This window comes from Nannospalax galili, unplaced genomic scaffold (assembly GCF_000622305.1).
Source record: "Nannospalax galili isolate Female #2095 unplaced genomic scaffold, S.galili_v1.0 scaffold5, whole genome shotgun sequence".
NCBI lineage: Eukaryota > Metazoa > Chordata > Mammalia > Rodentia > Spalacidae > Nannospalax > Nannospalax galili.
In genome coordinates, this window is record NW_008353126.1 from 1,555,437 (window position 1) to 1,574,997 (window position 19,561).

The following is a 19,561-nucleotide window of genomic DNA, read 5'->3' on the forward strand; positions in this document are numbered from 1 at the left end:
TCTAAAATTAAACACACACACACACACACACACACATGTGTGACACACATACACTTAGACACAGTGAATGCACTCATACACATAAAATAAAAATGATAAATGGAAGTATAAAAAAATACACACACACACACACACACACACACAGCCTACCATTGCCCTGCATCTTTCTAGGGATGTAAATTAGTCAGCTCTGTAATTACTTTATTAAGGGAATGAGCTGTCTCCAGAAGGTGGGCTCTTTATACTCTTCCTTGTATGTCTGTGCCACCTGAATAGTACAGGCAAGGTTGCTGTATGACAGAGGGGCACAGGGCACCCCTCTGCTGAGCTTGACATACTCCTCCTGCCTGACTCCAGCCAAGACCTGACCTTTGAGGGGACCTGGTCAATCCACCTGCTGCACATGTAGTGAAGAAGTGAGACCTAGCAGGTGGTGACAACTGTCCATGCTAGCCTATTGTACTGGCTAGCCCTCTTCGGGCCAGGCCATGGATCATATTAGCTGGTGACAGCACCCTGAACTTCTCATTCAAGGGCAGCAGCGAGTCTTTTACAACTGTCTTTTCCTACCCCAGGAACAAGACCCTAGGGTCTTGGGCCTTGGAGGAACTGGGACAGTCAGCCTGCCTAAAAGATCTCAGAATTCAGTAAGAATCTCTCTGTTGGGACTCCACCATGAGTTAGCTGAATATCCCACTGTGTTCTTGAATGTGCCCTAGAAGGTGGCACTTCTGTGTCTGTGGACCCTTCAGGCCTAGAGCCCCTCTCCCCAGCTTCTGTATTGCCCATGCTATACAAGTGAAGGGTACTCTCAGAGTTATGCAGTGGAAGGCCTGTGTCCAGGCCTGGGATGTCACGATGAGCCCACACACAGACATCCAGCGGGTCCCTGCCCCATAGCACTCAAATGGAGGAAGCCTAAGGCATGCAAGGGCTGCTTGTCTGGGAACCTCCTCCCCCACAGCTCACCTTGAAAGCATTAATGAAGATTAGAGCCACCAGGGAAAAGGGTTGGGGGTCTGGAGATTGCAATCACTGGGGTGCCTTGGCTCAGAGCCTTTCTCCAGTTACCCTGCCCACGGGATTTGACAGAGCAGTCTGCAATGCATTAGGTCTGATTTGCCTGATCATCAGGCCCAAAGTAGAAAAAACTAGGGAGATTCCCACCAGCTGCAAAATTCATCTTGCTGCTGACCAATTGGAGCATGTTTCCCCATGAATACCTGGTGAGTGGCAGCTCCAGTCACCGATGTGAGAAAGGGTTAGGAGGAAAAAGTAGCACTGCTTTAAACTAGGAAGACTCAAGGACAAAGGTGGAAAAGCCAGACCACAATTACAGTTGCATCCAAGCAGCCAGAGCCATGCTTGATGCTGCATGACCTTCCTTCTCCCAAAATGTCACTGATGCAGTCGAATGCCCTGCACTGTAGGGTGTGGGCCCAAGTACCCTGCACCACCAGGTCTGCAGGATGCAAGCTTTTGAGATAGACCTGCAGGCTAAGGTGCCGTAGCCACAGTTGGGGCTTTCTATGTGCAATGATTACGTTCAGGAGATGACAGAACCAAATTCTGAGAAATTAAAGCTTAAAGGACTTTAGTAATTATCCAATATGGCATTCTCATTTTATATATGTGAAACTGAGGCTCCAAGAGAGGGAATGGGGCTGGAGAGATGGCTCAGTGTAAGAGTGCTGGCTGCTCTTGCAGAGGACCTGGGTTCAGTTCCTGAGCACCCACATGGTGGCTAACAACCCTGTAACTCCAGTTCCAGGAGGTCCAACATCCTCTTCTGACCTTCTTGGATATTGCATGACATGGGTGCACTAACATACATACAGGCAATACACTCATACACATAAAATAATAAACTAAAGAATAAAAAAGAGAGGAAATGAGTTGCTCAAACTACTCAGGTCCTCCTGACTCCTTGATGGGAGTCCCATCCACTGAGTCAGGATCAACAGAGAGGGAACAGAGGATAAGGGGAGCAGGGATATCAGGATCTGTTCTGAGCAGAGGCCTAAATGACAGGACAGAGCACTGGCAGAGAGGAGTGACATACACTCCTGAAAGGAAGTAGCATGTGGAATTCCAGGAATGGCAAGGTGACCAGAGTGCCTGAGACAGCCAGTGTGAAATGCCCGGTGGGGAGGGGGAGGGAAGACTTGAGTGGGTGCTCTGAATGAGGGGGCAGCCACTGGAGGACTAGGCCACATACTAGTTGTGTGCACCTAGACTAGACCTATTATTTACCCAAGAGTCAATCTCCTCATGAGGAAAATGACTCTATTTCATGAAGAGCTTCCTCTCCAGGGAAAGCTGTTGGGAGGAACAGCCAGTGACTGTGAAGGAAGTGTCTGTACACCTGCTTTAGAGGTTTTAAATTTATATTTATTTATGTGTATGAATGTTTTGCCTACATGTATGTATGTGCAGCACATGTGTGCAGTGTCCACAGAGACCAGAAAAGTGTGTCAGATCTCCCTGGAACTGGAATTATGGTCTGTCATTAGCTGTCCGTGGATGCTGAGAACTGAATCTGAGTCCTCTGTAAGAGCAGCCAGTGCTCTTAACCGCTAAGCCATCTCTCTAGCCCATGTTTTTCATTTTTTAATCAATTAATTAATAAATATGTATGTGTGTGTCAGAGAAAGAGGCATGGGGCATGCCAGAGCACATGTGGGAGTCAGAGAAAAACTTATGGGAATCAGTTCTCTCTTTCCATGTGGATCCAGGGGCCTAAATTCAGGTCATCAGGATTGGTGCCAGATGCCTTAACCCACTGAGCCATCTCAGGAGCCCTATACAGCTTCTTTAAAGGAGAGGTGGCAGCGGCAACATGAAACAACCCTCTCCATCCCCAATGGGGAGGTGTTGACAGCAGCCTAGTTGTACTCTAATTATCCTCCTGTAGTAGCTGGGGTGGGTTGTAAAGCTGCTTTCATAAGCAGAGCAGCATCAGATGATGAAGTTGCATGGTGCTCTCTGAAAGGAATGCCTCAATTACTTAAAGTACAACGTGGAGGGGCTTGAGTGCAGAGTGAGCCCTCAGCTCCAGCTTGTCACTTAGCAACCCATGCAGCTCACAGCTCAGAATAGCTCATGTGAGAGAAGCAAGATTGAGCAGTGAGCTGTGAATCTTCTTAAAATGAGAGAGAAAAAAATACAGAGCATGACTAGGAGGCAGACAGGCCAAAATATCTTCTGCCAGAGCACTGACAGCTCCACAACAAAATTTCAAGCACACCACCTTGATAATTCACCCTGAGGAGGTGTCTACTCTCACCTTGTGACCAAGGCCACACCCAGAGTCCCCAACCCCCAAGCCACTGAAGACAGGGAAAAGGACTCTTCTGGGATGCTAATTAGTGCCTCTGAGCTCCTGCCTCTGATTCTGGGGTAGCTCTTGTTCAGAAAGGTTGTGGCAGGTCATTTAAGGCATAAACTCCCCCAAGGAAGCTCAGTGAAGAAGCGGCCATTTTGGGAGAAAGCAGGTTGTCAGTCCAACTATACCTTCTACGGTGCACAGCCTGTGGTGTGCCCAACTCTGCTACATCAAATTTGTGACCCTGGAAAGAGGCCTGTGAGCCAGCCTTCCTAAAGAAAAGTCTCTATGCTGAGACAGGCCAGAGGGAGTGGAGAACTCTTGGGCCTCAGGGCCAGGGTCCATTTCAAGAATAAAATGTGGTCAGATCCCCTTCCCTCAGAAAAATGCTTAATTACTTCCTGATTTTCGTGTGATAAGTGGTTGTAGCCCCAGCATTTTTCCTAATTACCTCAGAGCCTCTGTGCTTCCTCAGAGCCCAAAACAGGTCGGGCTGCTATCAAACTGTCCTCTGAATTATTTTTAATTGTTTTGTACAAATTTCTGACAGTCACCAGGGGCAAGTCACTCCTGACAGGGCCTGCATGGTTTGGTGGCTGCTTTCCTTGGACTTTCTCTCCTTGAACGCCAAGGCACCACCTCCATTCTGAACTCTCCCCATTTTCACCCCAAATGTCGTGAAGCTCTGCAGGCTCCTTCAGTTCTGTGCTGCTCCTCCTGCCCTGCTTCAAGTCCTCTGTTGGGCCAGGAGCCTATGGTAGGCTCCTCACTCACTCCTCCTAGCCATCCTACATGTGGTCTTTGCATTTTCTAAATTTATATGTATGTGGGGGGGGTATGCACATGGGCACATGCCATAGCATGCATGTGGAAGTCAGAGGGAGCTGGTTCTCTCTTTCTACCATGTGGGTCCCTGGAATCAAACTCAGGCTGTCAGTCTTGGTGGCAAGAAACTTTACCCACTGAGCCATTTGCCCTCACCAGCCCTTACATGTGACTATTAGAAACAACTGCTAGAAATACCATAACAACTTCCACTGTCTATTGAAGAGAGCCCACACCCCTTCCTAAGGCATCTGACTCCCTCCAGGCCCACAGCAATGTTGGCCTCTACTTCCCTGGACACATACCACTATCTCTACAGAAACCCTGCCCTGTCCTCTACCACCAGACACCATCTAGGTCTACCTCCCGACTTCACCTCAGTAACACTTGCAATTATTTGACTGAGCAGTAACATGCCCTTTCCTCTGCTCTTCTCACCATACCCCATAAGGCTGCTTTGGCTTTCTGGGATAGTCAGCTGCTCACATGCCTGATGCCTTCTCCAAACAGGACACTGCTAAAAGGCAGGAATCAAGGTATCAGCTTTATGTCTACCCTTCACTGTTCCTTGCTCAGCCACTGCCTAGCACACACAAGTTATCCTACAAATTTCTACAGGTGAAACACGGTACTTGCAGACATTCTGGGGTTCCTGCTTTCCCACCCTTGAAGAACAGCTTTCTTCCCATGCTGAAATCCCAACCGCTGCCTTTGAAACAGGAGGCAGGGAGAAGAGTGAGCAGAATGGACCAGGGAGACACCCACTGAGCCCTACCAGAAGCCTGCAGGCCAGGCAGGGTGCAAATTAAGTGCAGCTCTCAGGGCATGTGGGGGACCCAGCACTTAGAAGCCAGCTTTCTGTTCCTTATTCATCTGAACATCGTTTACTTACCAATTGCATATGGCTACCACATGAGTGGAGGGAGAAAGTAGAAAGCTTGTTGAGAAGTCAAATACAGGGAGTGACAATTTTCTGATTGCTCCATTTCACAGGTTTGTTGAATTTGTGTTTTGGTCTCATTTGGCGAGACCAAATTCTCATGTCTTTCCATTATATATGCTCAATAAATAGAATAAGAATGACTTGAGTGAGAGCATGAATAAACATGCTTGAATGCCCCGTTTCCTCCAATCTGAGGCATTTTTCCAGCTTAAATATTTTCCCATTTTCTGATGCACTATTCTGATCCTGAGAGGGTGTCATGCCCCAGGGATGCCCCTGGGTGACAATTTAAAAGTTATGATACACCAAGAAGTCCAACCATCATTGTGTTCCACTGTAGTATTCGCTGTATAACAGGATTCGCTCTCGTCTCAGAAATAGATTTGGATGGGCACCGGCTGACACAGAGCATGCCAGGAAACCCTGGAAATAGATCTCAAAAACAAATGAGGCCGAAGAGTCAACAATAACTTCTTTAACCCCCAAGCACTCACCCACCACCTTCCTGGCATATTTACCAAGAGTGTTCTATGTGGCTAATATTTTGTTTTCTTAGTTGAGAGGAAAAAGAAGCAGGAAAGGAGGCAGATGGTCCAGAAGGGGAGGAACTGGCACTGGAAAGTGCAGGCATGACCAACACTGACAAGATCTTTTGGTTCCATTTTACCATTTCATGTGAGGAAGAAGCGCATGCTCCGTATACAAGAAGGGTGGTACGGTACCCCACCCTCATGAATTCACTCTCATGGTAGTGTTAGGTGCTGAGATATCTACTGGGGAACTTCTGAAGGCAGGGCAGAACAATGACAACCTCAGCAAACAGGGCACACTGTTCTAGCACCAGTTCTGTGGAGCCACAATGCTGAGCATCCCACATCACTACCTCCTCTAATCCCTCCATAATTATAAAAGGGGAGTACCACTAATATTCTCATTTTCCAAATGAAGAAGTACAAACTACAAGGGATGAATGATCTGGTTCACTGAACTCAAGATCCTTTAATGTTGGCACTATCTTGGGCTTACAGAAAGGGCCAATGGAAATAGGTCACCCCTGCCACAGACCAACTGCCATTTTGAAATGGTCATTGCACATTGTGTCTTGCTTTTAAGATGAGTCAATGGGCAAAAACATGTATTTTGGAACTGATGGAATAAGGCAACTGGTGAATGGTCAAAAAATGGAGGCTGCTGGACTTGCACTGTCATGGCCTGACTCTGGAGTCTGACTCCCAACCTCTTTGTGATTCAGGAAGGTCATAGGGTTTAGAATCAGGAAAATCTGACCTTAAGTCCTGCTCTACCATCTACCAGTGGTGAGTCTTGGCTATACAGTCTCTCTTGGTTTCAGCTTCTGGACCTAAAGAGATGGGGATAAAGACTCCTAACTCATGAGTAGAAAATGACTTATCATGAGGGTTGTGCTCAACAGAAGCCCTCAGGAGACCCCTCATAAGCCAACACAAACTGCCAGTAAGGAAGTTCAGGAATTTGGTTCGACCAGGAGTACAAGCATATCTATCTGCAGTCCCATAATGCCCTGGAATAGACATGGAACAGGCGCATGGGAGCCCACCAACTTGGTGAGCTGGTAAGCTGGGATGCAAGTGCTCATTGTTAAAATGGAGCCCATATTCCCATAATTAGCAACGTTGTTGAAATACGGATTTTTAAAAACACTTTTCCATTTCTCCCCCTTTCTCTCTCCTTTATTTTTTCTAACAAATATATACTACACACTATGTGCCAGGCCCTACTATAGGATGGAACAGACCAGAGGAAACTATGTTCCTGTCCTGTGGGATTTATATTCTCATGCTGAGGGTTGAGAGGAGAAAAATAACTATATGATACATAACACAGTTCTAAGAATGGAGTGTGGGCAGGATACTACAAGATACAGAGGGGTTAGGAAGGCACATCTGAGAAGATGATACAATGGCCTCAACAGAGAGAATGAGACATGTAATATCCTGGGAATGCATTTAGGGCAGAAGAACTGGAAAATGCAAAGGTTTTGAGACAAGACCAGGATGCCTGGTGACTGTAAGGAACAGAAAGAAGGGCCATGTACCCAGAGCACGCAAACAAAGGGAAATGGGAGGGGCTGAGGCAGGAAGGTTGGCAGGATTCGGGGCATGGAAAGCAGGCTGGGTTTTCTTTCTAGGCTTGCAGAAAGATCTCAGAGGTTTGCAAGCTGAGGTGGGATCTGACCTGATTATTTTCAAAGGGATGCCGGCTGCCTGTAGTTCAACAAGTGAAGAAACTGGGAGGGTAGATGAGAGGTGGTGGTGACCTGGATCGGGCTGCAGCATGAGGTTTAAGTTTTGAAGAGAGGGAAAACAGGGAGCCAGGGTGTCAAAGGACACTCCAGATTCCAGACAGAAGACCTATGTATATACCAATTTTAAAAATTAAATTAGATACAAAAACAAAAGTGAAAAGGCCATGAGCGAAGGCCTTGTTCCCTTCTTTCCATATCCACGGAGCTCAAGATGGTGCACTAGGGTGCATCTGCCCAAATCCTCTGACCTGGATATTCTTAAAGTCTCTATTTTCTCTTATTTCAAAGAGACAGAAAGACCAGGGTGTCCAATTACCTGGGTTATTGGCAGAGTTCTGAAGAGCACTTGAAGGAACAGTGATCAGAAACCTGTAATTACAGTCCCCACATGGTGTCTCTTTCCTGAGAACCAGAAGGATTGAGTCTCTTACCTCAGCAGCCCTCTGTGCAACTTGGTGGACAGCTGGGCAGGAAAACATTCTTATTGGGAACAAATCACAACAAAGGCCTGCTAAGCTTATAGATGCTCTTATACCTTCCCAACGACTTGATGTATAATACAATTATCATTTGATGGATGAAGCAGCCTTGGCAAAGAGACTCTAACTGTCAAGGTTACCCAGCTTTGAAATGCAAGAGTTGAGTTTAAAATTGTGATCTATCAAACTCTGCAGCCTAGATTCTTTCTGATGTACTTTCCAATCTTTTGAAAGTCACACAAACAACACTGATCTAACACCACAATAAACACAGAGATTTCACAACCCTGTGCCACTACTCTAAGGGATGCAAGCATTGTGGTTTCTGGACCACATGCAAACCCCCTCTGGCACTGATTTGGGAAGTTCTGCAGTGTATCCCTGAGTCTTGCAAAATGATGCTCCTGAAATCTCATTCAGCATACTCAGTGGAACAATCTGGTTGGCCACTGCTTCTCCCTGATGTCAAGAACTTCCTCACCCAGCTGGGTCCTTTTCCAAAGCTAACAGCATACTGTACTTTGGAGCACTGGTCAAGCAGATTGCTTCCAGCTGTTTTAAGGAATTCCCAAATTACTAGCAGGCAGACAGCTTCCCTGGTGTGGCAGGACCGTGGACAGCGCCTCCCAGCCAATCTGGGAACCAGCCCAATTGCTCCGCACAGAAACAATCAGCTTTGTGAGATCTCAAGAAGAGATGGTCCTCACTGAATCCTAATACAGTGGCACCTGCTGGAACCACCCCACTAGGCAATGTTCAAATCTGCAAGATAGCTTTAGTACTCTGCTTGCAGCTCCTGTGGGACTTTAAACCACAAGAGTATAGCAGTCTTATAGAGAGAAAAATATGCAATGGACTGAGTGTTGGGAATGTAAGCCAATGAATTATATTTGAAAACAAAATAATGGGTGGCAAATTAGTAGTGCAGTAGAAATTCTAATTAAACCAGTAATTAGAAATGATGGAGTGGAGTGAGGCAACTGGTTATCTTCATATGAACTGCTGGTGGGCTCTGTAAGGCAGTGTGGCACTTAGTTGGGCAGATGCAATTGAGATGACCCAGGGTTTAGACCTGGGGTTCCTCTGCCTCTCCATGTTCCCCAATTCCATCCCAAAACAACAAGAGAAAAAACAGGACTTGACACCTCAAATCCCAAGCGGTGGAATGAGGCAACCTAAGACTCCCCGGACCCAGGATCATTCTCTAACAAAACATACCTGGTTCTAATTACTTTAGTAATTTAGTAATAACTCATGTTGCCTCCAAGCTTTTGTTCTCACATGTGCGTTTTCTGTGCATAGAGAATATTATAATTATGTGGGAGGGAGACTGGATTTTGTTGTTCTTGTTTCAGTTTTTTTGAGACAGGGTTTACCTGTAGCCAACAGCTGGCCTGAAACTCACTATGTAGACCAGGCTAACCTTAATCTCACAGAGATCCACGTGCCTCTGCCTTCCAAGTGCTGGTATTAAAGGCGAATGACACAATGTCCAGACTTAATTATGTGTTTTTAAATAACCTGATTTTTCCCATAGAGGACTGTCTTAATAAAAAAAAATATTGCTCATGGAAGAAGGGAGAGAAAAAATTATCACCAGACTGCATCTTCACAAAATGGCTGCCCACAAAGCAAGGGTTTCTGAGTAGTCCTTTGTCTGCTAGGGGCAGAGGAGATTTAATGCTTACATCTCAGTTATTCACCCTCACAGGAACTTCTCCACTGAGGGTGATTTGGAGAAGGTTGGCAGCATGGACTTGTTCCTCCAGATGACAACTTCTCAGAGAAGGAAGAGGCAAGCAGGCAGGCAGGAGGAACCAGACACCAGTTTTCTCATAACAGCTAAGGACACATGTGGTGGAGGCCTGAGAAGAGATTCTCCACAGGATATGCCCAGGAAGCAAGCAGCATCCCTCTGAGCAACCCCTGCTGGCAGCTGCTGTAAATAACCTTGGTGTGCCAGCAGTTTTACTCTTGGGTCTGGGCCTCACCAGAAACTACTGCAAATCCCTCACAGACAATGTTAGTAGAGAAACCTGACATACCAGAGCCCTCCTCAGCTATGGGCTGTCCTTCATTGTTCAGATGCAGAGTTTCTTGGGGCAGCATCTGACCTGCTCTGCCTCATCTCTCCCTGCTCTGGGCAACAGCCTTTGCTTGGGCGAACTTTAAGGGACTGGATCAGGGTTGGTAAAAGTCAGAGGGAAAAAAGACAGGGAGAGCATAATAAAGCCCCAAGACAGAACCTGGGATCTCTCTCTCTCTCTCTCTCTCTCTCTCTCTCTCTCTCTCTCTCCTCCTCCTCCTCCTCCTCCTCTTCTGGATTTTAACTCACCTCAAACTAAATGTTATATTCCTCAGATCTTGGAAGTTTGGGCCTGTTCCTTTTTGACCAGTTTCCCACTGGTAGAGACCGAATTCTCCCTTTTCCAGGGCACTAGTTTGAAGCACAGAGCCCACAGGTTTAGATAACTGCATTTGGATAAATGCCTGGACTGTCAGTAACAGTTATTAAAAACTTGTTATAAAAACATATCACACAGTGGTTAAGAACATGAAATTTGAAGTTTGACAGAACCAAATGCCAATTCTCAGATTGCCACTCACTAATCTGTGTGATCTTGAACAAATTAGCTAACCTCTCTGAACCTCAAAAATCCACATCTATAACTACAGATAGCAATATCTATCTCTTGGGATCATAGTGATGATTAAACAAGATGGCTTGTGAATAGAACACTTAACCCAGCAGAGAGGCCTCATTTAAAAAAAAAAAAAAAGGATATTATCGTTGTGTGCCAAGGCATCACATGGGCTGATGCAATCCAGAACTGTACATGCCTCTGCTAAAATCATGTTGTATGGTGCTGTACACCTGTAATCCCAGCACCTGGGAGGCAGAGAGACCAGAAGCTTAAGGTCATTCTCAGCTGCATAGTGAATTGGAGACCAGCCTGAGCTATAAGAGATCCTGTCTTGAAAAAAACAGAAGGGAAAAGAGGAGAGGGAATGAGGGGAAAGGAAAGGAGAGATGGGAAGACAAGAGACATTTTCCTCAGAACAGTGCCTCACTTGGGCCTGAAATAGTGCACTAACAATCTAGGATTGCACTTTTGACCTCCAGTAGCCTAGGATGTTTGCACAGGGTCTGAGAAACAAAGTTTTCTCCCACCCGGGTTCTCAGATGTCTGGCTATGAGGATTTCTTACAGCCCAGCCTAGAGCAAGTAATTTTAGACTTTGTCTAGGGAGAAAAATAAATCTCCAACCTACCTTCCCTTTAAGCTCTTCTGTTGCTTATCTTAGCAGTTTTAAAGGTATTAATGATGAATCGTCCTACTACAGCAAAGCTGGACAGCAGAGTCTGAAGAGTGGGAGGGATCCAGGCAGGAGGAGGCTGCTGCTCTGTAATCCTCTCATCTCTGTCTCCAACATCCATAGAATATGTTCCCAGACACAATAGAGAAGGCACTGACTTAAGGGTGAACGGTGAATGGAAAATACACACATGTGGGTACACATGTACACCACGTCTTCTAGTAGTAGACTGGAGCCCCATGGGTCAGCCTGCACTTTATCTTGCTGCATTGGGGGTGGTGAATCTTCTTATGCCATTCACTCTTGAAGTGCTCAGTCCCAGATATAGACACTTTACAAAGTGAAAGAGCAAGGTCCCTGATCTATTCTTCCTTTTCCTCTCTATGAAAAGCATCAACTCTCCTGAACATTTTTGAAACTTCCAACTCCATTACAGATAAGACAGGTGGGTAGAGAGATGGCAAGACCTGTTCAAGGAGAAAGGACCCCTGAAATCTGTTCAGCAGGTACTGTAACTTGGACCAGGCCACAGGCACAAATAGTCCTATAGAGTCAAGGTCTCTGCTGGAGTCTCATTCTAGAGCTATTTTAGATTGCCATAGGCATCTAACAGACACAGCACAGCCTTTACCACACACTAGCCTGGCTCTTGCTCCAACTTTCCCACCCAGGGAGACTTGAGAGTTAGAATGTGGTTCATTTAAAGCTGAGTTTTGGGTTCATCTTACTCACATGGGATCTGGCTGCCTTCACGTGCTGCCACAGGCCCTCTCATGCTCAGGAGCACAGAAGGAAGAGAAAGAATCATCTCTGGCTAAAACTCGCAGGGGACGAGCTTGGGAACTAACATCTGACCACCACTTGATATGTCTAGCAGTGAGCACAAAATAAACCTGTGTAAATGGTACCTTAACAACTGTGGAAACAGATGTTCTGAGACGCAGTGACTTTCCCAAGGTCATCCTAGTAGCACACGGCAGAGCACTGGGCTCAACTGTGACCACAAACACAGGGCCTCCCCTGCCACCTGGCCCTGCTCACCTTTCCCATGGGGATAGAGTTCTAAGGCCATTGCCTAAAAGCCAGGCAAAATGAGTTCTACTCTGAAGACTTGCTAGCCTCTGGCCAGTGGCCCTAAACCACTTAGTGCTCAGACCATTCTGCTCACTAGTCCTGCTAAAGAACTCCACTGAACTCACAAACAGCTGACATGTGACTCTGTGACTCAGGCCAAGCAAATGCCAATCAGAGTTGGTGGGCACGATTTTCCTCCTGTACTGAGTCACCCTCTAGGCTGAGCTACAGAAATTCTCTGAAACTCAACCACCTACTTAGCCACAGCTGCTCCATTAGAGAAAGGCCAGCAGAGGACCTACAATCTCTGATGACCTCATGGTTAGATGGTGGCCAAGGACAACCTGAAAGTCCTTCTTGCCTGGGAGATGGACCTTCCTCACTGGGCAGGGTATTACGTGAGAAGCGCTGAAGACACAAGAAGCCCCACTGTTAACCTCCACACAGTCTGACAGATACTGAAGTTTCGGTGGAATTTTTACAGCACCATTCCAGGATTTTCTCAGTCCCTGGAAGTGCCTGTCAACAAGGGCAGTGCCTTCAAAAGAATCTTTCTTCTCCATTTCCATCGCTCCAATCCAACCCAACCTGCCTCTTGTTCACAGCTAAGCTGCCCCCCAAAGTAGTTCTAGTCAGAAATTTCCTAACTCATGGCCCATTAAAATATTTCTGAAGGGAGGGAGTAGGGAGGGTGGAAAACGGGAGGGAGGGAGGGAGGAGAGAGAGAAAGAGAGAGAGAGAGAAGGGAGATGAAGAGAGGGAGAGGGTATCAAATTTATAAAGAAAGAATCAAGTCCACTGACAGCAGACTGGACCGAGTGGCCTCAGGACTTCGGGCTTGGACCCCTGACAGGGCTGTTTGGGCTTTAAAAGGAACACAAGGCTTCCTTCCGGGATGGCCGCGCCCCTGGGGGAGCAGCCTTGGCGTACAGCAAGTATCCCTTTAGAGTACCGTGTGCACAGGTATAAATGTGGCCGCGGCCTCTCTCTCTCCAAACAGTGGCCCCACTAGACTGGTGGCCCCCAGTGCACGTCTCCTATCTCTGCCTTTCGGTTCCCAGATTCGCTTCCCTCGAGGGAGGAAGGGCTCTTCCAACTCTAGCTCCAAATTCTCAGAGATGCAGCCCCAGGACGAGGAATTAAATATTCATCATAGGCACGAACGTTCTGCTTCTTTTGTCAATGTTACCGTGAAGGTCACGGGCCTGAGGCCGAGTAGCTGGGGCTGGGGTCGCCGGCCGCGGCGGAGCCTCCCTACTTGGCTGCGCCCTGGGCGCGCTCCAGGCGGAGGGACCCACCGAGCTGGCCTTCTCCCGGGTCCTCCGCCAGCACTCGCCTCTGCAGCTGCCCCGTTACCTCTGGAGTTCTGGGGCCCTCCAGAGCTCCAGAAGCTGAAGCCCAAGTCCACCCCGTGCCGGAGCCGCCCGGCACCCTTGCCGCGCCAGACCATCGCGCCCCAGGGCTCCGTCTCCAGGCAACCGCGGCTGGAGCTGCAGGAGGAGCCCCGCGCCCGCGCAGGGTCGGGCGCACCAGGAGAAGCACCGCCTCGCACCTCGGTTCTCAGGCCTCCCAGGCTGGGGCGGGGCCGGAGAGGACAAAGTTGCGGTGATCGCTGGCTGGGTAAAGCCAGACAGGGCGCAGCCGGGGACTCACCTGTCCCGCGTGGGCCGTCGCGAGGACTCGGCCCCTGGACTCCGCCCGAGTGTCTGCGTTCTCCGACGGATCGCGGGCGCGCAGTCCCTTGCCCAGGATGCCCGAGTCTGGAGGCGACCAGCCCGGCCGGAATGGGGAGCCGGGAGCTGGGAGCTGGCGCACGCGGCTCTGCTGGCTCCCGATCCCTCCCTCGCCGCCAGTCCCAACCCGGTCCCGCCCGCTAGCGGCTCTGGGGAGCGGCCCTGGGCTCGGATCTCGCAGCCGAGGGAGCGCGTGGGGTTGCAAAGGCCCGGGTAGAGTGCCACCCTCACGCACGCTGGCCGCGCCGGCTCTGCGGAGCGGAACGGAGCTGGGTGGAGCGCGGCGCGCACTGTTCCCTCGCTTTCCGAAAGGCCACCCTGGCGGCAGGGCGCCGTGACGCAGGCTTGACTCACGCGCGGGTCCACGTCAACGCGAGGCTCTCGGGCCGTGAGCGAGGCTCTGATGGCCGACGCAAGCGAAGGGGTGGGCAGGGAGCAGGAGAGGGGTTGCCAAGGAGCATCTTCTTGAGACCTCCTCGAAGGAAAATGGGGACCCCGTGGCCAAAGCCCTCCCGAGCCCAGAGCCTCACTTTTCATACTCACTTCCTTTCGACCCTCCTTCGGGAAACCAGTCCCACTTAAAGTAGTTATTTATTCTTGCAGCTCTGAACCTTTCTATCTCCGCGTGTATGTTGCCTTGGTTCCAGCCTTTGCGCTGCCTTTTCCCTCTGCCAACGTTCCATCCTACTATCCTGCAAGGCCAGGCCCTGCACGGCTCAGCTTCGCAGAACCCTGCCAAATGAGTAGAGGGGGCGGTGAACAGGAGGGAAAATTGTGACTGGGCACCAGAAAGGTATTGGAGAATGCTGACCTCAAAGGATGTACAGACAAAGGGGGGAAGGGCAGCCCTTGTGGAGGGACAGTGTGTCCAGACCATAGATGCAAGCATGAAGATGGTGTGCAGACAGGTGGTTGCATGATCTGGAGCAGGGCTGGGAATGATAAGAACTAAAGTTAAACAAGGGAATAGGACCTGTCCTGCTAGAACTGCTGTCTGTAGAGCCTGCAATGAATCCTCTCTTTTCTAGGGGACCTTTGGTATCATAAGGGAGGGATAGAGGAGGTGAGCTTGTCTTCATTATCCTAGTGAAAATTGATAAGGACCCTCAGCAAGAACTCGGATGGGACTGGGATCCTGTCCTTGCAGACTAATTTGTAGTTGACTTTTATTACTTATGGCACAGAATGCTTTGCCTTCAGGTCAGTTTCTGTGGGATGGGTACAGGGCTAGATCCTGGTGATATGACACAGGGAGGAACTCAGGCCTAGGAACACCCAGTGTTTTATAATGGGCGAAAAGAAACCTGCTGGTGATTTGCCCTAGACAGAGTCTTTATCCTACTGGAAAGCAAAAAAAAAAAAACTGCCCTCCACTAGAGGGAGTCACCATTTCTGTTTTTCTATGGCAGTTTGCTACGCAAACATCCTTCAAACCAGTCTGCAGCAAAAAGTCATCAGTGCCTCTGCCCATGAGACTTCTGGAAATGAAAGGTACCCATTGGGAATTCTCTTTCCTGATAGATACTTCTTTTAGTCAACAAGTATTCAGCAAGTCGGTTGTTTGCTTGACACTGCTGCAGCTGTGAGGATAGAACAGACAAGAAGTCAATCATGACCCATGAGTTTATGGAACTTACATTCAGGTGGACTTAACCAAGGAGACAGCAGCATGGAGGCATGGAAGGAAGTAGCAAGTGATGCAAGAGACAAGACAGAGGTAATTACAGTCTGACAGCTGAGGTGGTGTGAGAGGTGAGAGGAAGGAAAGCCTCCACATGGGTGGTTTAAGGCAAGGGGGCTGGAGGTGAAGTAGTGCTGGGAAAGGGGAGGACTTTGGAGTCTGACAGACCTAAGTTTTCATCCAGACTGTATTACCTAGAGACCTTAGGCAAGTTCTATAACTGAGATGATCCTCAGTTTCCACATCTGTAAAATGATACATACAATAAAATAATACACTCCATGTAGTTGTTGGGATGATCACATGAGATGATTATTTTAAACTAGCTGATATCACATGTGCTTAATAAATGACTGTTCCTAGGTTGTTGTATTGTTACTAACCAAGACAGAGATTCTAGAAAGAGGAAATTTTAGAAAGAAGGTAAAGAGGTCATGAGTTTGGGACATACTAAGAACAGCATGGCCTCAAGGTATAAAGGCCCTTGTATCACATACACCTGTTGAGTCCTAATCTTGAATGAACTCAATACCTGATTTCTTCATGCACTGGTCTCTGGAAAAAAGGCATACTATGAATCCATCTCCTTCTGCCATCATAGTCACCAGCCTTGAGTGGGCTCCTTGTGTTCCCCAGTGCCCCCATGTGACTCTGTGAACTAGTTATTCCTCACTCCAACATTCCCTACTTTCTTCAAACACCCTCCTTACCTACTCCTTACCTCCTTGCTGTCTCAGGAGCTTGGAGTAAGAAACTCTCTAAATTTTCCACTGAGAGTGGCATCTGCCTGGGCATTTACATTCTCTCCTCCTTTAAAGCCCTGAGAGAGCAGGTGAACCTCTCTTGCTGTCAGAATCCAGTCCTCACCTGGGTCCCACAGCCTTGAGTCACCATCAGCTATCACAAGCTCTCCTAGATCATCATCAGCTTCTTCCTTGTTACTGGGTCGTTTTCAGCAGCATTGAAGCATGTTCAAATATCTCCTCTAAATGTCACCTTGCAAGGCTGGAGAGAAGGCTCAGCAGCTAAGAGCTCTGGTAGCTCTTGTAGAAGATACAAGTTCAGTTCCCAGCATCCACAGGGCAGCTAACAGCTACCTGTAATTCCAGTTCCAAAGGCTCTGACACCCTCTTCTGGCCTCTACAGGCATTGCACACATGTATGCATTTACATGCAGGCGGAACACACATGCACATAAAATAATAAAACCCTTTCTCCTTTTCTTTCAAATCCTCTGTCTCTATTTCCTCACCTTCCCCCCACTCCTTAGCATGTTTTTCCCTACTACATTGTCAGAATGGATCACATTAAGATCATGGATGACCTCTGACACTAAATCCACAGGACGTTTTCCAGTCCTCATTTTACCAACCTATACTTTCCTAGACACCCTCTCCTTCCTTCTAACATTCTCTTTCCTCTCCTTCTTGAAGTCCCTAATCCTGAGTTCCTTCCTGTACTCTGGCCACACGATGACATTCCCTTACTGACCTTGACAAGCTAGACTTCTCAGAGCCCTGTCTCTTTGTCACTCTAAATTCTTTTCCTTAAACCATCTCCTCTACTGATGACATCAGACAGTCTTCTGAGCCCTACATACTCTACTCCATCTTTCTAGAAAGCTCTCTCAGGATTATCTCAATATTCAAAGAACTACCCTGGGAAACATTCAACATTTTGCTTCTTGTTCTGCCTCCAATTCTCCCTGCCAGAAGCCTAATAGTTACCTTGAGACCCCCTTCCTTCTCACTCCCTCATAAAATCCCTCACTAAATCCTGAAGGCTTTAACTACTAACTGCCTCTAGAGTCTTGCTGGCTACTTCTTATTTTTGTTGTCACAACTTTAGTCCAAGCTATGACCATCATTCACCTGGACTCTCATAATTCCCTCTCATTCAAATTCCAGCTCCATTCCTTTTCTCAACCCAAGACAGATCTTTTAGAAGTAAAAATGTAATCATATTGTTCTTAAGACCACAGTGCCTCAAGGCCCTTCCTGGTTCTAGCCTCATCTATCACGCCCCCATGTCTTTCCACTCCACCAGCTCACTGACTCCACCAGCTTTTTCTCAGCTCTTCCCACTCTTCCTACTTTCCTGGCTCAGGCTTCAGTCCATCTGCCCTCTCTGCCAAGAATCTTTTAAGGCCCCTCCTCCTCTTCCCTCCCTTCCTGTCTACTTACCCAACAGAAGCCTGTGTGCCTGCCTTTTCTGACTGTGGAGAAGAATTAGGGCCAATCTCTCAGGTGGACATTTCTTACCCTTTGTAGCCCTTGTCACAATTGTGATTAAGTATTTAAAGACATAATTGTCTATTTCAGGACCATCTCCCCAGTTTATACACAAAGGCAGAGACCATGTCTATTCTCAACACATGGCGAGCCCGCCACAAATATTTTCCGGAAGAATAGAAAAGGGGTGGTTAGAAATACTGGTAGGAAGTCAGGAAGTAGGCTGGAAATGGATTCAGAAATCACAACAGCAGAAGATGTGGTTGAAGCAGCGGAGAAGGTGAGACCAGCTAAGAGGTCCACTCTTGGAGATGGTCAGGAGAGAGCCTTGGTGGGAGGGCTGATTTCTAAGACAGGAACAAGGAGGGACAAGAAAGAATACAGGGAGGAGGAAGCAAGAGGTGAGCGGACAGTGTGTCTCACAGACGAATTTCTAGAAGTGTCAAAATCTGCACAGATGTCAGGGGTGAAGTCTGAAAGGTGTCTCTGGTGGCAGCGTTCATGAGGTGACAGGAAACCACATTGGGAGTGCTGAAGTGGAAATGGAAAGTATACATCGAACATGAAGTCTTCTTGAGCAGCTTCCTGTGACCACCTCTCCTCTGAGCATCCTGAACAAAATTCCTTCCTTTTACATGGCATATAGAGTTATATTAAAATTGCACAATGTAATACTATGAGAGGCAGTGTGATTAGTACTTCCCATCTTATTGAAGGAAAAACTAAAGCTTACTGTGGTTAGTCCATCCAAACCATACAGCAAGCCCATCCTGTGTTTAAAGTCTTTGCATTCAGCTTTGACATTTAGAGACTTATAGGCCCCCTTCATATAGGTAAATCCTGAGTATCTTACACACACAGATGCTAAGACATGACCTCTCCCTTGTTCTGAGTAGCACAGCTATTGGTGTTTCCCTAGTGTGGATGTTCTAAAGCATGGTCACTAAGTTCTCTGACAATTCTTTCTTCAAGAGGTGAAATCTACATCTCCTCACTTTTAGTCTGGGCTCTGTGACTGCTTAAATAACAGGAGTAATATGCCTGTTTCTAGACATATAAAAGAGTGGAAGCTGCCATTATCTCTGTCCTGGAATCCTGCTCTAAAACTTCCTACCATTCTGTGAGGAATCCCAAGCAGTATACAGAGCAGCCTACACGGAAAGAAGCTGAAATGCCCATACCCTTGTCCCCAGCCCCCACTCGGCTCTTGAACTATCCACAGCCTGCCCACCAGATGAGTAGATCATCTTGGAAGGAGACCCTCCCCACTCCAGCCGGATTCTGCTGTCAGTTCAATGCAGAGCAGAGAGAATTGCACCCATCCACAGCAGAAAGGGAAAGGGGACTTCGGTAAGCAGAGGCAACAGAGTGGCAGCTGTCCCTCCTCACATGACCACCTGGGACCAACCTTGGGGATGGCAGCCCTTCCTATAGCTGGGCACCTACCTGCTCCTGTTAGCAAACAGTGCTCCAGGCCAAAAAAAAAAAAAAAAAAAAGGGGGGGGGGATAGAGTGAGCTGACGGGATGGTCAAGTGTATAACGGAAATTGTGGCCAAGCCTGATGATGTATTTGATCCCTGTGACCCACATCACGGAAGGAGAGAAGCAACTCCCGCAAGTTGTCCCCTGACCTCCACATCCACACCCATACATGGATGAATGAATAAA

General features: G+C 47.8%; 1 protein-coding gene across 3 annotated transcripts in view; it reads right to left on the minus strand.

Annotated features, from left to right (window-relative positions):
- The window catches only part of Slc6a17 (solute carrier family 6 member 17), a 47,302-nt gene extending 32,634 nt beyond the window's left edge, over window positions 1-14,668 (minus strand). Inside the window, exon 1 of one of the 3 annotated variants that reach the window (XM_008850363.3) lies at window positions 13,901-14,316. The gene's annotated coding sequence lies outside the window, so the exon portion shown is untranslated. Of the gene's footprint in view, window positions 1-4,925; window positions 4,948-13,900; window positions 14,317-14,523 lie in introns of those variants that run through there. The other 2 variants (XM_029554665.1, XM_029554666.1) reach the window with 2 other exon arrangements.
- Window positions 14,669-19,561: the final 4,893 nt, after the last annotated feature.